General features: G+C 41.3%; 1 long non-coding RNA gene and 1 pseudogene across 2 annotated transcripts; one reads left to right on the top strand and one right to left on the bottom strand.

Annotated features, from left to right (window-relative positions):
• The first annotated feature begins 2950 nt into the window (after positions 1-2950).
• On the top strand, positions 2951-4606 carry LOC144983708 (uncharacterized). The gene is made up of 2 exons (XR_013647470.1): positions 2951-3883; positions 4197-4606. It is a non-coding gene; the product is annotated as an uncharacterized LOC144983708 (long non-coding RNA).
• Positions 4607-7606: 3000 nt separating this feature from the next.
• Positions 7607-8835, bottom strand: LOC144983692 (trace amine-associated receptor 7g-like; annotated as a pseudogene). Its single transcript, XR_013647452.1, has one exon. The product of XR_013647452.1 is annotated as a trace amine-associated receptor 7g-like (transcript).
• Between the last annotated feature and the right edge of the window lie 6872 nt (positions 8836-15707).

Here is a 15707-nt window from a genome sequence, read left to right on the forward strand (position 1 = left end):
TATGCAGCAAATTATTTCCACTGACAAACGAAGTGCGTGCATGCTAGCGAATCCTTTCTGTTTGTACATGTGCACTTTTCAATAAAGATTACCGGTTTTCAAATACGTGTTGAACAACACTACCTGGCGCGTCCACTAGAGGTCTCTAAAAACACACAAAGATTTAGTTTTTGGCAATACTTTGTATAACCAGGTGCTTTAACTTTTAGTAAAATGTTTGTTTTTAATATTTTAAGAGATTTTTTAAATGTCCATCATAAGAGGCAGTTGATATTAGATGCATAGAAGAAATAAAGATGTAAGTACTGACATCTGAGTAGGTTTCGTTGCTGTTGAGTATTGGTATCTAAGGACAACCAAAAATTGGGGAGGACAACCAAGTGTACTTGCCAGGTTGTCCAGAGGACAACCATTTCTTTCCCCTTATTTCTAACACTGCTTAGTATTCATTTTTAAACTTGTTGACATTTGTCAGAACAGACAGAAAGTCTGGGTTTAACCTGTTACCCCCCCCCCCCCCCCCCCCCCCCGCGCGTGTCTCCGTCTGTCTATGGCAAGCAAAAGGCGTCACAAATCACCAGGAAAAGCAGTGTAAAATGCTTTTTAAGCACATTTTAGAAGTAGAACATAATTTACACTGTCCTGTGTTGTCCTAAGACAGGTAAAAAGTGGTGTTTTATCACATACTTAACAGCCCCCCCTCATGCATAATTCATTTTCATTTCCAGGTCTTCATGATTTTTCCTCCAGAATCTCTCCTGAAAATGTCATCTGTCAGTGTCTCATCAGGGCGGGTCCCACCTGACTGAATGGACCAAGTTCCTGGACCTCCAGCTGCATCACTGCTCCTGAACACACTTTTCTGTCTCATTGCAGGTTGAAGAACTGCAGTTTGTCAGAGATCAGCTGTGAAGTTCTGGTCTCAGCTCTGAAGAAAAACCTGTCCAATCTGACAGAACTGGACCTGAGCTACAACCAGAACCTGCAGGATCCAGGAGTTGTTCATCTGTGTGGTTTTCTGGAGAGTCCAGACTGCAGACTGCAGACTCTGAGGTCAGACTCCATGTTTCAGTTGTGTTCACATCAATATGATGACAAAGTTTGGTTTGATTCTTTTGAAATGGTTTATTTCAAGCAATCAAATAGGAATATTACACAAAAACAATACAATCACCAGTTATACATTCATACAATAACTAATCAAACTTAGAATAAGTAGACATATTAATAAATATTGCTTGAAAGGGAGTGGAAGGAAGCGAACCTATATAATCCACCCCTGATGATGATGATTTATCATTATCCGGTTCTTAGATTTTAGATGAATTACTTAAATTATTTTGTAAAAAATAACTTTTAAAAATCAACATGGCAATGAAGTATCTAAAATATATGCAGATTATGTTACTTATAAAAGTCATTGATATGATTAAAAAATAATACTATATCAGTAAAACAGAAATAACACTGTTTCAGGAATTATCATCGCAAAATTTGATCAAGTATCAAAAGTTAATGTGTTTAAAATTATGTTACATTAGGAAAAATTCATGAATCAGCTCATCAATGTTATGGAGCAAGTGTAGTAATATCATTAAAATTCAATCAAATAACAATTTTCAATAATTGTTTAATCATTTGTTTTATTATTTTTTTGTATTTTTATTTAGCTTTTTTTTTCTTTTTATCTTTTTTATCATAAAGTAATGCTATGAAGTAAAATAAACAGTAAAAAGGGTCTATATTTGTCAAAAGACCAAGGCTAGTATTTCTTCTTCTTCTGCTGATTAGCAGCTGATCTTCTGGGTTTAAACAGTTTCTAGTTCTCTTTGATATGTCTGCAGACATTAGATTCAGGTCCATATCCTTCTTCAGCTGATATCAGCGGCGGTGAAAGTTGAGGTCAAGTTGTCTGCAGGTCAGAGCTTTGCTGTCAATCAGGTTACGTCAGACTTATGGAGAAAATGATTAATCTAGGCGTCATATTTCTTGAAATTATTTGGCTCTTTGGTTTATTCCTCCATGTTGTTTCAGACGACCGTGATCAAACACTTCTCAAAGTCCTTCATGGTGTTCACAACCAGAACCTTGGACCGGTCCTCTGGACCGAGCGGTTTGATGTAAATCCTGCAGCCTTTAACCCAAGTGTTCTCAATCTGCTTCTGCTTCCTGAGAAGCTGTGCATGTTTGGAGATTTCAGCATTCCTTCTGGTCAGATGGTCGTTCAGATAAGCAGCAGATCCCTTCAGGTTCTTCCTTTGATTCATCAGAGCTAGCTTGTGTTTTTGATTCACAAACCTGATGAGGATCGCTGGTTTATCAGTCTCCTTTCTCCTGGGGAGCGGGTGGCAGGTCTCCATGGTGTTGAGTACCAGGGAAATCCCTTTAGACGTGAGAAATGATTCCACTTGGTGTTCCAGAGTCTCCCCACCACTCCCCGTTTCAGAGCTCCTAGCGCTATTAGCTTTAGCAATGCTAACTCCATCTGCATTTAGCTTTGCCTGAGGTTTGATCAGTATACCAGTGAGATTGACATTATTCATCCTTACTTGTTCTTCCACATCATCCAGTCTTTTTCCATGAATGTCGACCTGGTTATCTTGTTGCTCGTTTTTAACGCAGGGCCTCAGGAATTCTTCCAATAGCACTGAGAGCGGAGCTAGCTTAGCATTCACCTGTTCCATAAATGGATACAACGTAGCTTAGAAATCATCAAGAGTCTTTTTAAGGTATTTGTAGTCAGTGTTTTTCTTGGGGTCCATGGTCAGCTCTCTTCTTTGGAAAAAATCAACATTTTAAGTCATTTGAAGATAGTTGTATGGCCGCCGTGAGCCCCCACGTGTCCGCGCTGTAACCTGGAACCGGAAATTGTGTTAGGACTGAACTGCAGACATGAGGCTTATCAGCTCTGCTCTGTGTCTTTGGTCCAAAAGACTCCTCTAAAGTGCGTGCAGAAGCAGCAGCCTCACGTGCACGCTCACATGCACTCTGAGTCCTGCTGTGTTTCAGCAGATGCAGCTGAGAGTCCAAAGGGTTAGGGTGACAGAGTCCTGCTGCAGCTGGATGCTGCTCTGACAGACACATCCTCCACAAACATCCTCACCTTTTCATCCACAAACATCATCACATCATCCATCAAAGCTCCCAGCAGCTTCTGACTCTTCATTCAGAGCTGAAGTCATGCTTGATCAGGGATCAATGTCCAACATTTGCTGCTGACTCTTCCTCATCACTTCCTTCTTCTCTCTGCTTTGATCTGTTGGAGCTGAAAGTCTCTGCTTGAAGGGCTGCAGCAGAGAAGGACTGGAAGATCATCTCCTGAAAACTGGGAGGAAGACTTTCCAGCATCCTGCTGCTGAAATTCTCCCATGATTCAGTGCTGTTTGGAGAAGAGCTGAGCAGAAAGAGGAAGTGGACTTTTTCTGCTGTTGCTGCAGAAACATCAGTTGGTTTGGATGCAGCCACAGGCTGATGTTTGACTTTCACACATCTGGACTTCTTTCCTGAAGCAGCTGCATGTTGTCCTGAATGTTCCTGAATGTTCTTCTTCTCTGCTTCTGCTGGACTCTTCTGATCTGCTGCTGTTGCTTCACATCTTTGGACTTTTTCTAAACTTTCTGATCTTCTTCAGCTCTGAACTCTTTAGAAGAAGTGAAGGATGAAAAACAGGAACTTTGTCTTTAAACTCAACTCTTTCTTCTGGATTCAGGTTGATGGACTGCAGTTTGTCAAAGACCAGCTGTGATGCTCTGGTCTCAGCTCTGAAGTCCAACCCGTCCCACCTGACAGAACTGGACCTGGATTACAACAATCTTCAGTCTTCAGATGTTCAGCAGCTCCAGGATCTGGTGGAGAGTCCAAACTCCAAACTGCAGACTCTGAGGTCAGTAGAGGGTTGGAGTCAGTCCAGCTGCTTCCAGATGTTTGGTCCTAAAGTTAGTCTGAGAGCAAAGATGCAGAGTTTCCTGTGAAGCTGCAGCTTCTCAGTGAAGCTCTGAGGAGAATGATGACAGGCTTCAGGACAACAGTCAGCCAATCAGAGCAGCAGAAGCTCCAACAGGTGAAGATGACAGGAAGCTGCTGCTCTGAACAGGACTGAAGCTCCTGCTGCTCTTTCTGCTGCTGTGCTGCATCACTGACTGACAGACCAGGATCAGGAGACACTCCTTCATCTCTGTTTCTCTTTCTCTTTGCAGGTGGGAGTATTGATACTGATGTTCCTCCTGGAGGAGCAGAGAGGAGCAGCAGCAGCAGCTGGTCTGCAGAGATGTGGTGACTGGACGGTGTTCCTGGGAGGTGGAGAGCAGAGTGATGGAGGAATCAGAGGAAGTGGAGATGAGTGTCAGAGCTGCAGCAGGAACTGATCTGAGATCAGCTCCACTGTCTCTCAGTTATGGTGCTGCAGCTCCCCCAGTGGACTGATGGAGAACTGCTTTTCCTCTAATTCTAACTTCTCAAACGTCACTATGGGGTCAAATTGTGAAGTTTCCTGCAAATAAACTCTGATATGAATTTGTAACAACAACCAGTAAATAGCTGGTAAACTAACCTGGCTCCAGTTAGTTTCCATTTTAAATAAAAAAGTTTCCTCTTGGTTCAAAGTAAACCTGGACGGTTTCTCTAAACCAGGGGTTTCAAACTCGCGGCCCACGGGCTATTTGCAGCCCCCAAGATGATATTTTGCGGCCCTCGCCGTAATATGAAAGTTTAATGTTAATGTGGCCCGCCGGTTTGTGTGATTGACACTTTTTCATTGTCGTGCGCGGAGCTGACGAACCAATCACAGTGGAGTAAACTCAAACTCAAACTTTATTTATTTATATAGCGCCTTTCATTTTGGTTAAAACGCTTAACATAAAAACAGATAAATGAAAGTTGTTAAAAACGGAAAACAAAGGACAATCACACAAAGAAGGGACCCCTACCTCACCACCCCCCGTCCCCACCCCCACCCACCCAGTTACCCCAAAAAAAAATGTCTACAACGTAGCTTAGATAAATGACTCTTGAGGGCGAAGGCGAAGCTGCAGACAGAAGGAGAACATTCAATTTAGTTTTAATGTGCCTCTCCCTCTCAGTACGATCTGTTATTATATCTTTTACATTGATTTGAATGTTTTGTAATGTATGTTGCCTTTTTTAATCAATTGGTATTTTAAATTATTTTAATTGATCACTTAACTACAAAAACCATCAGGACACATGTCCCACAATGCATTGTTTTGCAGTCATCAGGGCAGCTTTCAGTCAGTGCAGTTCTAAATTTCCAGCTGCATTTGATTATGTTTGCCCCTTGCTCCGCCCCTTTTCTCGTGATATTTTTGTGATGATTGACAGGTGATGTTGGAGCAAAAACATACGTCTCACACCAGGTTATCTGTGCAACGTTTCGTCCACCTGGGTGATCTCAAACACGCTGATTGTGCATCTTGGCTGCACATATTTGGTAAATGGTAAACGGCGTATACTTATATAGCACTTTTCTACCTACAAGGACAAAGCGCTTTACAGTCACAGACCCATTCACCCAGTCACACACACATTCACACACTGATGGCCGCTCCACTGCCAAACACAGGCGCCTGCCTGCCAGCAGAGGCAAGGTGGGGTTCAGTGTCTTGCCCAAGGACACTTCGACTCATGGGCATGCAAGGCATTTGGTGTCACCAACATACATTTCCTTCCTTTTTTTTTTAGCTTTTCTCTGATTTCGGGTATCTGTGACGTTTGTTCTGATCTCCAGTGAACAGTGCCCATTATTTTATGAACCAGTTTGAATTCAGTATAAAAATATAGGAGTGGCTGACCGGCTGCTCTACAATAAGTTCTGACTGGGGTTTAAATGTGCAAAAAGTCACAAGAAAGAAAATCCAAAAATGGTTACTGAATTTTGTTTCTCCTTTACTAATTTGTGGTTTAAAGAGTAAACTTAAAAAAAAAAAAAAAATTCCACACAGACTCAGAATTGGAAGCACATCCTCTCTGACTTCTCCACTTTAAATTTCAATCAGTCCAGATTTACTGACAGTCATCTTCATCCACACTGAGGGTCTCAGCTGTTTCGGAGGAAGTGCTGCCAAGTGTCCATCAGTAAGAAGACAAGAGAACCGTGTTCAGAAGAACCATTGATGGATTTACAGAACTGTAGAATTGGAGTCTTCTTTTGTGTTTAATAGTTATTATTCAACAGTGTGAACTGAACTGTTTTAATAGGGGCATTTAAATTAGAAAATAGCAGATATAGAAGACTAAATGAACAGAAAAGTATCACTGATTTATTTACTTATTGATTTTTTTTTGTTTACGTATTTTATGTTAATGAATGAGAGTTTTATAAGTAAATTTTCTACAGAAAACAGTTACTAATAGAGTATAGTTAAGAGTATATATATATATATATACATATATACATACATATATATATACACATATATATACATATATATATATATATATATATACATATATATATATATATATACATATATATACATATATATATATATATATATATATATATATACATATATATATATATATATATATATATATATATATATATATACACACACACACACACACACACACACACACACACACACACACACACACACACACACACACACACACACACACACACACACACACACACACACACACACACACACACACACACACCGGGGCGAAACGAACGCGCTGTGCGCCGTCAGCTGCCCGCGGATCGGAGGAGAAATTAAGGAGAGCAGACGCGGCGGAACGAAAACCCCACATCAGAAAGATGGGGATCATCCATCCAAAGGACGGGGGGAACACAGCAAGACGCCGAAAGAGAAGGAGACCCGCGGGCTCGGAGACCGGCGAAGAATGAGCGCTGAAGGTAAGAAAGAATGAACAACTGCGCACCTGGGCTTAAATAGGACGCTGAGCAGGTGAGTTAATTAACTGAACCGCCCTAGGGTATTTACCTGAAAAACACTGCAGCGAGTATCTGCCCGAAATACGATAAATCGTCATTTAAAGACGATGAAGCTTCTCCTTCGTCCCGTTGAGTCATGGCAGCTTCTGAAACATTTCTCCTCCAAGTGATGGAGATTGATGATCTTCACTTCCTGAAATGACTCCAAACTCCATCCTTTTGTTTAAGGATGATCTAATTTAGGTTCTCTATACTTTAAATTATCATGTGATTGATGAATATTTGTAGCCTAATAGCATCTTTTTGTTGTCTTTTTGAAAACCTTTTTACTGCTTAACTTCATGCAGCTAAACTGTTAAAGTCCATCAATCATTCATCTTCTATTGACATCTAACCCTTGCTATCCCAGGATTTATGCTTTAGCTCCTCAGATTTAAAGTTTGTGGAAACAAAACATTTAAAATAGTTTCATTGAGTTGATATGATGGAGTAAATCCTTTGATATTTGTACATTTTCAAACAGAACATCCTGTGGAAATGTTCTTTCACATTTTGCTGACATTGTAAAAATGTAGTGTTCTGGGTAAATCAGTGTTTTCTCTGATAACGGTAGTTTACTGCCACTGTTCAACCTTTATTGTTAGAACATTGATCACAAACAAGCAAAGAGGAATTCTGAGGGTTATTGGGACTTGAGGCATGGATTCAGACATTCTGTGGAGTTTCCCACTAACCAGAAAAATGGCCTTGTAGGTAAACATTTATCATCTGTTTGTCTTTTCTCTGAATGAACGCTGACTTTAACAGGTTGGAGGAGCTTGGCTTGTGGTCAGTTTCACCTCCAGGATCTTGGTCTGGCTGGTATTTTAAGGGTGAAGATCAGTCTGGTGGTCTTCCTGAAGCAGGGATAGAACAAGGCATAGATGAGGGGATTCATGCAGGAGTTCAGCAGCATGACCCAAGATAAGACCACAGCTTTGTGGGGGGGTCTTGGCCTGCCAGGGAAGGGTAGTAGTACGGGCAGAAGCACATGAGAAACACTGCCATCACCATGCCCAGGGTCCGGGCTGCTTTCCACTCCCACCTCTTCACCGTGGGAACAGAAGGGACCGTCTGCAGGCGCCAGACCTGAGACACGGCCCCCACCAACACCCGGGCGTACAGCACCAGCATGACAGAGCGGGGGCCAACCAGAAGAACAGGTGGACACTTCCTGATGTGTGGCTGATGACCACCACGCACTCGCCGTGGCAGCTGTGGACCCTGTGCGGTCGCTGCAGGTGTCCCATCAGAATGCAGCCGTTGTAGAGGGCGGAGCAGCCCCAGCACAGGCAGATCAGGAACACCACCGGGTCAGGGTGACCCTGCTGGGGTACAGCAGCGGCTGGCAGATGGCCAGGTACCGGTGGACGGACATGAGCACCATGTGGCCCAGGGAGCCGGACAGCAGGCAGTAGGAGAGGAAAGGCGTCAGGGCGCACATGAGCCGGCCCAGCAGCCAGCACGTCTCCAGGTAGCGCACCCCCTCCATGGGCATCACCAGCAGCCCCCCCACCAGGTCTGACCCGGCCAGGGACAGCAGCAGGGCGTTGGTGGGGGTGTGCAGCTGCCTGAAGATGATAACCAGCAGGTTGAGGGTCACGGTGAGCAGAGAGACGAAGGCCAGCAGGACGTAGAGGAGCCCCCGCCGTCTGAAAGCTAGGCAGCAGCAGCCGCCTGCAGGAGGAGTCCAGGTTGGGACAGCAGAGAGAGGAGCCCCCCCCCCCCCGCCGTCGTCCATCAGAGGGGAAGTGGGTCAAGTGTTCCAGCAGGGGGGGTTTTCTCCTCCTTCAGTGACACCCACAGGGGTGATGCAATTCCCCCTCCTGACCATCATCTTCATCAGACCCCCACGTCTCCCCTGGTTTCTTCCAAACCAAAAACAGGAGAAAATAGATTGATATATTTTCAAAAACAAAGACATCCAAAGCGTCTCATCAACAAATGAATCAATGTTATTCTGTAGGCATATAGGAGATGTGAGCAAAAACAAAGAAATCCACTTTAAGCTGCAGAAAATGTTTTCTTTGATTTGGTTCTGATTGAATTTTCCTGTTTGAAACCTCCTCAATACAAGCATCTAGAAAAAAGAGCCTAAAGTCAATCAAAGCTGTTGTGAAGGAATGTGGTTGTTTCCTGGAAGACAAACACAAGAAAAGAAAAATCCTCTCATCAAGAGGAAACAGTGACTGGAATTGATTTTCTTCAAATAAGAATTCTTGGTCAAACCACTTTTCTTCTCCAACAGGCAGATTTTCTTTGACTTATCTGCCAAAGCAGAAAGAATGTTGGACTTCTTTCTGAGCGGCCTGTTTTTAGCAGAGTGAAGGTTTGGACTCCAACATCCTATGAGGTGATAGAATCAGGACTCACTTGGAAACAGCTCCAGTTTGAAAGGATTGGACCATTTCTTTCATCTTTAGTGGTTTTTAGAGATCGGGGGTTTCCAACTCAGTTTACCAGGGGCTCCAAGAAGCCAAAAATCCCATAGACGTCTATAGAGAAATAAAGAGCTTTTTCTCAGTCCTATTTGTGGGAATAACCATTTTTTCTATTTTTTAATAATCTTGATAATTCTCTTTTTTAGCGTAAAGCTATTCAAGTTATGAACTGACCAATCAGATGCTTCAATAAAAGTAGGTGGAGCCTGCTGACCCCCCACATCTAACATTTCAAACCTTTGACAGATTTCAAGTGGTAAGGGCGTGGCCTTCCAACAAGCTCACTCCTGATTGGCCAAAAAGTAGTTGTGGTAGAAGCCTTGACTCAGACCGACTCGGACCAATCAGTGCTACGACTTGGAGCAGGAAGTGAACCATCTTCCATGGTGATGTCACACTCTGAAAGCTCTTCAAGAACAGTTCAAATCATTTCTTGGAGGAAACATTGAAGATCAGGATCATTTCTCCCAAACATGACTCTTCTTGACTCCTCCTTTCTAGCAGAGAATTGGCAGCGCTCCTCCTCCTCCTCCTCCTCCTCTTCCTCCTTTTTCAAAGTTTTCTTGATCTGTGGAGAGCGACGGACACCCATGAACCTGTTTACTGATCAACATGTTTACTGTCCAGCTGCAGCTTCTCCTCTAATATTGCATCATGGATGTTTTTCACTCCTCACATTGATCTGGGACCGGAGGAGTTCCAGGCCAACTAAGCAGTTTTTCCTGATGAGGAGCTCCTCTCAGCCGCTGAGCATCATGGGAGTCCTTCCTGTTGGTGAGGAGCAATCATTTGATCTGAAAGGGATCACTGTTTAGTTTTAGGACAATGTCTGCGTTCTTTCTGACAATAATAACAGTCATTCATAGATGAATGAATCTTTTTCTGAATCAGAATAAACCAAATTAGTAGAGTTTGACCTTAGTTTGGATTTATGCTAATTCATTCATTTAACCTTAGAAAAGGCACATTTCTAAGACTGGACCATTAATATTTATGGACTATACTATACAATTCATCAAACTAACATATAATGATTGTTTCATCATTCAGATCATTTTGCAGTTGAACTTTGAACTTTTTTTAACTTTTAATTTGTCACAGCTCAGCTGCTCTGGTTCTCCTTTTTTCCCTGTTTTACTTTAAATAACAGCTGATTCAGTTTAAAACATTATTTATTGTGTTAAGGCTTTGGATTAATACAAAATAGAAAGCTTTATTGAAATCATGTTTGGAACATTTCAATGGAACAAAAGGGAAACTCTCCCTGAAACTGTTTAACGTAAGAAAATCATTTTTTGTTCATTTAATTGATCAACTTTATTGATTGGTGTTATTCATTTAATTTATATTTTTATTTGAACATTTTTCTGTGATAAAACCAATCAAATGTATTTTCTTCTGTCATTGTTAGTTTTTTTTACCACGTTTTTATCCGTCTCTTTAAATGTTTTCATTTATAGAATGTTTTCTATAAATTAACCTCTAGTCGTGTCTGATAAACATCTGTTAAAAATTGATATTTTTCAAAAATATATTTATTTGATTTAATTCCTGGTTTGAAATGGTGTAAATCCTGAATATTGATGTTTTCAAGCACGTCAGTGATGGCTGAGCGGGTTTTTTCTCTGGAATGCTTTTGATTGACAGGCTTCCAAACACAAAGAACTTTGATCAACAGCCGCTTGATGAGAGTTCATAGAGAAAGAAACAAAAATGTCTTGAAAATGTGACATCACAAAGGGAAACCCGTTTAAAAAAGGTGTTTTTTTAACTACATTACAAAAATCTATACCATTTGTTGTAAAAGGGAAAAAAAACATTAAAAATCTGTTTTTCTGGATGAAAAATGTGCTGAATATGAAGATGAATAAACCAAAATCTCATGTTTGTTGAATGATTCTTCTTGCTTGGTAGATGCTTCTACTGGCTGTGTCTCTTTTGCCTTTGGGTCAAAGCAGAAATCCTTTTCTGTCAGAAACATTGAACCAGCTAGGGTTAAGTTTCCATTGACTTGAGACTTTTTCCAGATCCTGAGATCAGTGAACTGATCCATGTCCTTTGGTTGATGTTTCTCCAAATGTTGAACTGTTGTCTTCACAGCTTTCATTTTAGACCCAAGGCTTTCAATGAAAACAACTGTTGTTGGAAACATTTGAGGAAGTTGGTTACCGTTTTCATTAAAGACTGTGACATCAGCAAGTCGCTTTCATTGAATTCTTTTAGATTTTCTAAATGACATTTCTGAAACAAACCTACTTTATTCCTTTCTTAACTGGGAATCTTAGGGACGTTCTTTGTGGAAGGACGGTACTATTGGGAACAAAAACCAAAACAGAAACTGAATTCATTCTATTATTAAATGTTTACCAAATCCCAGAAACTCTAATGTACCAAATAGAAACTCCTGTTCAATCAGATCAAAGGCTCAATAGAGTCAATGAACCCCCCCTTCTTTCAAATCTATCCAATATTCCAACAATAGTCGTCTCAATTCTACCGGTAATTGTAGAATAAACACAAAATCCTAAAGAACATGAAGTCCTCCAATTCAATAGGTAATGGCTAAACTAAATGGAACAGACTAAAGTGACCTTTGACCCTCCTTCTCATCCAGTCCCAAACCAGTTCCCCTCTGGAGATCCAGGATGTAGACGAGTCGGCTCAGGACGCGTTCACCAGGTTCCACTCAGTTTTTGGAACCATCTGATGTCAAGTGTTCTCTAAAAACCAACAGTGGAATTTACCAATTCATTCAGACCAAAGGCAGTAGAGAAATTGCTGCCTTTTATTGTCTGGATGCATTTCTTTTTTCAAATGTCTTCTGTTTTTACCGTCTCTATGTTGTTGTTTTTTCTTTTCAATTGGTGGTGACTCATCACCATGGAAACACGTTGCTGTATTTGTGCATCAATACAAAGTGTTGTCTGGTTCAAATCCCATCAGTGTCTCCAATGTTCATCCAAAAAGCCTTTACTAGGGTTTGAACACTGATTTAGCAATGGTTTTCCATAAGCTGCCACTGAATTTCCCAATCTAAAAAGAAACTCATTTCATGCAGACTGTTGGAGACGCTGCTGCTAATTCAAACCACATATTGATACTAGTGCTGTCATGCCATCCATTTATTAATCAGGACCTAGAATGATTTCATCTGTTTGGAATCTAACCTCATATTTGCTGTGAAAAGCCTCATTTGTAGCTATTTTTGTTCAGATTTGTGAGATTGTTCCAAATACAACAAAAAAGTGGCTTTATGAAGTTCTCATTGGATCACACTTCCAAATTTGAATTTGATAGCAAGTTCAGAAAAAAACACAACAGAAATCAGAAAGAATACAGTGAAAATGAGAAAAAACTTAGACAAAAAAATAGCAAAATGTAGAAAATGAATATAGTGAAAATGAGATTTTTGAAACCAAAATTAGAAAGACATTGCAGAGAAAAATCTTTCCTAAACTCTGGTTGACCACACTTAGAACGTGAGCATCCAGCAGGTCACCCACACACTTTGCTGCTTTGTGCTCAATATTGTTGTGGGGGTTGACTCCCAAACAAAAATGAAGAATAAAACTGCTCATAATTGTCAATATTGAAGACTTTCCCAACATTTTGCTGTGTCATGTTTGTGGATAAAGTGAGGAAGAAGAACCAAACAGACTGGTGATAGTTGGAAATGAGTTTTTGGGATTCTGCACAGGAGCGTGGTTCCTCTTCCTCACCACCTCCCGCTGGTTTGCCGTCCGGCTCCATGGGATCTGCGTCATCTTCATCCCCATCACCACCTTTGGCGTCCTGCTGCTCCCAAACCCTGAGAAACACTGCTGGTCTCCACCAGGGGGCGCCACAACTTCTCCTTTCTGTTTCCTCCTCAGAACTGGACGTGCCACTGACCTACGCCGTCACGCTGATGGGCGTGTTCCAGTGGGGCGTGAGGCAGAGCGCCCAGATGGAGAACATGGTGAGGAGCAGCGCAGACGGCTGCACAAGCAGCTGCAGACGTTTGGCTCCGCCTGTGTTTGCAGATGACCTCTGTGGAAAGAGGTCACCCATCTCCAGAGCCAGCCCCCCCCTGGAAACCCAGAAGCAAAGGTTTGGTGACCTTTGACCAGGTCAGCTTCACCTACAGTGAGGACAGCCGGCCGGTGCTGGTTTCTTTTGGATTTCATTGGTAATCTGAGATTAGAAGAATAATCTGGAACAATAAAACAGAGCTGCTGTTTTCCAAAAAGAAGAGGTTTTTCATGGTGGCGTTAATCCACTGAAGATGAAGATTGACACCTGGGAGGATCCAACATGTGGAAAGGCTTTGAATGAAGAAATTCCAAAATAAAAGCTTCTGTCTCCACGGGAACTATGAGGAAGAACCTGGATCCTTTCCACCAACACTCAGATGAAGCTCTGTGGAACGCTCTAGACCAGGTCAGAGGTCAGAGGCAGCTGCTGTGTTTGAGGAAGAACCGCATCGTCATCATGGGCGAGGCCGCTGCCAACGTGGACCCGAGGTGCAGCGGGACTCCGGGTCCATTTGTCCAAAGGCGGCCCACCTGCTCCTCACCGTCGCATGTTTCTGTTGTTTTCCATGTTTCTTTTCTGTGACCAGCCCCTCATCCTTCCTCCTTCCCTCCATCTGTGCTGCTCTTCTCTATCCTCCAACCTTTTCTAGCATCTGCTGCTGCTTTCTCCCATTTCCTTGACCTTTGCCAACCAGACAAACTCCACTGACCTTGATTGACCTTCAGTCTGACAGAGGGAAGTTACTGCCTCTGTCCCAAGCTTGGAATTGAACCCTGCACTCCCACCCATAATAGCCTCTTCTCTACCACTGTGCTATACTTCCTAGACCAGAACTGCAGCTCCTCGTTCTGATGAGAGAAGATGTTCCACACTCTGAGAAATGTTTTAGATGAAAGTTGGGATTTGAACCATCAAGCTGGTGTTTAATGGTCAGGTGTGTTTTTCCTGAATCCTATTGTCTGAACCAGACCTGCAGCTGGTGGTTCTGATGAGGTGAAGATGTTCCACTCTGAGAAAAAATGATGATCTTCTGAACAAAGACTCTCAGTGGGATTTGAACCCTCACCCTTCTGCCTGTAGATCAAGTCACTAACACTGAGCTGTTCTGTCTGCATCACATCACTGCAGAAAAAGCAGCAATGATCATTTTAGAGTCCAGAAAAGCACATTTACTGATTCATAGCTGAGAAAAAAACTTCTACTGTCAAAAATACCAACAGAATCAAAACATGAAGTCTGTGACAGAGATGAAAATATTTGGGTCTAAAACAAACAAAAATACTCCAAGTTTCTACTTTACAGAGTTTTTGGGGCTCACTACAAACTTGTGCAGGTTGGTGGATATTTTGACATCTTTTCTTTCCAAAGCTTCATATTTGGAAAAAATAAGAAATAAAAAAGGATTTGGATAAATTATTAAAACATAGAAGCAGAAATAGAAGGTAATATTTGAGTAGGTCATAAAAAAACTTGAATTTTCAGCTTTTTAAAATAAGGAAATCTTTGGACTCATTTAGAAGTTATAAAAAAATGTCCTAAATTTAAGTTGTAAAGAAGAAAATTCCTAATAAATATTGTATTTCTGCCATTTGAAATGTCATATTTATGTCTCAAAGTGAATCAAATGTTTGCTGATAGAAAGGAAATGGTTTGAAAACGTTGGTCTGCTTCCCAAAGTGGAACGACCTTCTTTACCTGAACTCACCTGGCAGAGCAATTATCACAGGTGTTTGAGATTGATGTCAGTGGTTCAGAGAGACACAATATCATCCATCAGTTTAACGGAAAAAGAATCAACTGGATCTGTTTGGAGACAATCTGCATCATCATTTGGAAGACTCTATTTCTGTGGAAGGAAAAGTATTGTTGAAACAGAAGGCAGAGGATTGTCACGCTGTGATTGGCTGAGAGGCAGAATCACCTTAACATGAACCAACCATTGACTGGAAAAAGAAGGAATTATCAAATATACTGTTTATGGAATGAACAAGTACAGCAGGTTAAAATAGAGAAGTAGAAAAGATCATGTCAATATTTCAGACAAAGATTTGTCCTTTTGTTCAGTATTACTACATCAAATCTTCAGATCTGAGAAATATTTAGTATTTGTAAAGCACCTTCTGACTTTTTCCCCCAAATCTTTATTGAAGATATACAGGATATAAAATCAAGTCAGTTTTTAAGTACACAGATAAAAAAAGAGTAACAAAATGTGTCAGAGGAACATAAAGAACAAAGGAAATAAAGCACATTATAAACAAGAGCAGTAAAAGCAGTAAGTTGCTATTCTGTACATT

This window comes from Oryzias latipes, chromosome 2 (assembly GCF_053564925.1).
Source record: "Oryzias latipes strain Hd-rR chromosome 2, Olatipes_Hd-rR_3.1".
Taxonomy (NCBI): Eukaryota; Metazoa; Chordata; class Actinopteri; order Beloniformes; family Adrianichthyidae; genus Oryzias; species Oryzias latipes.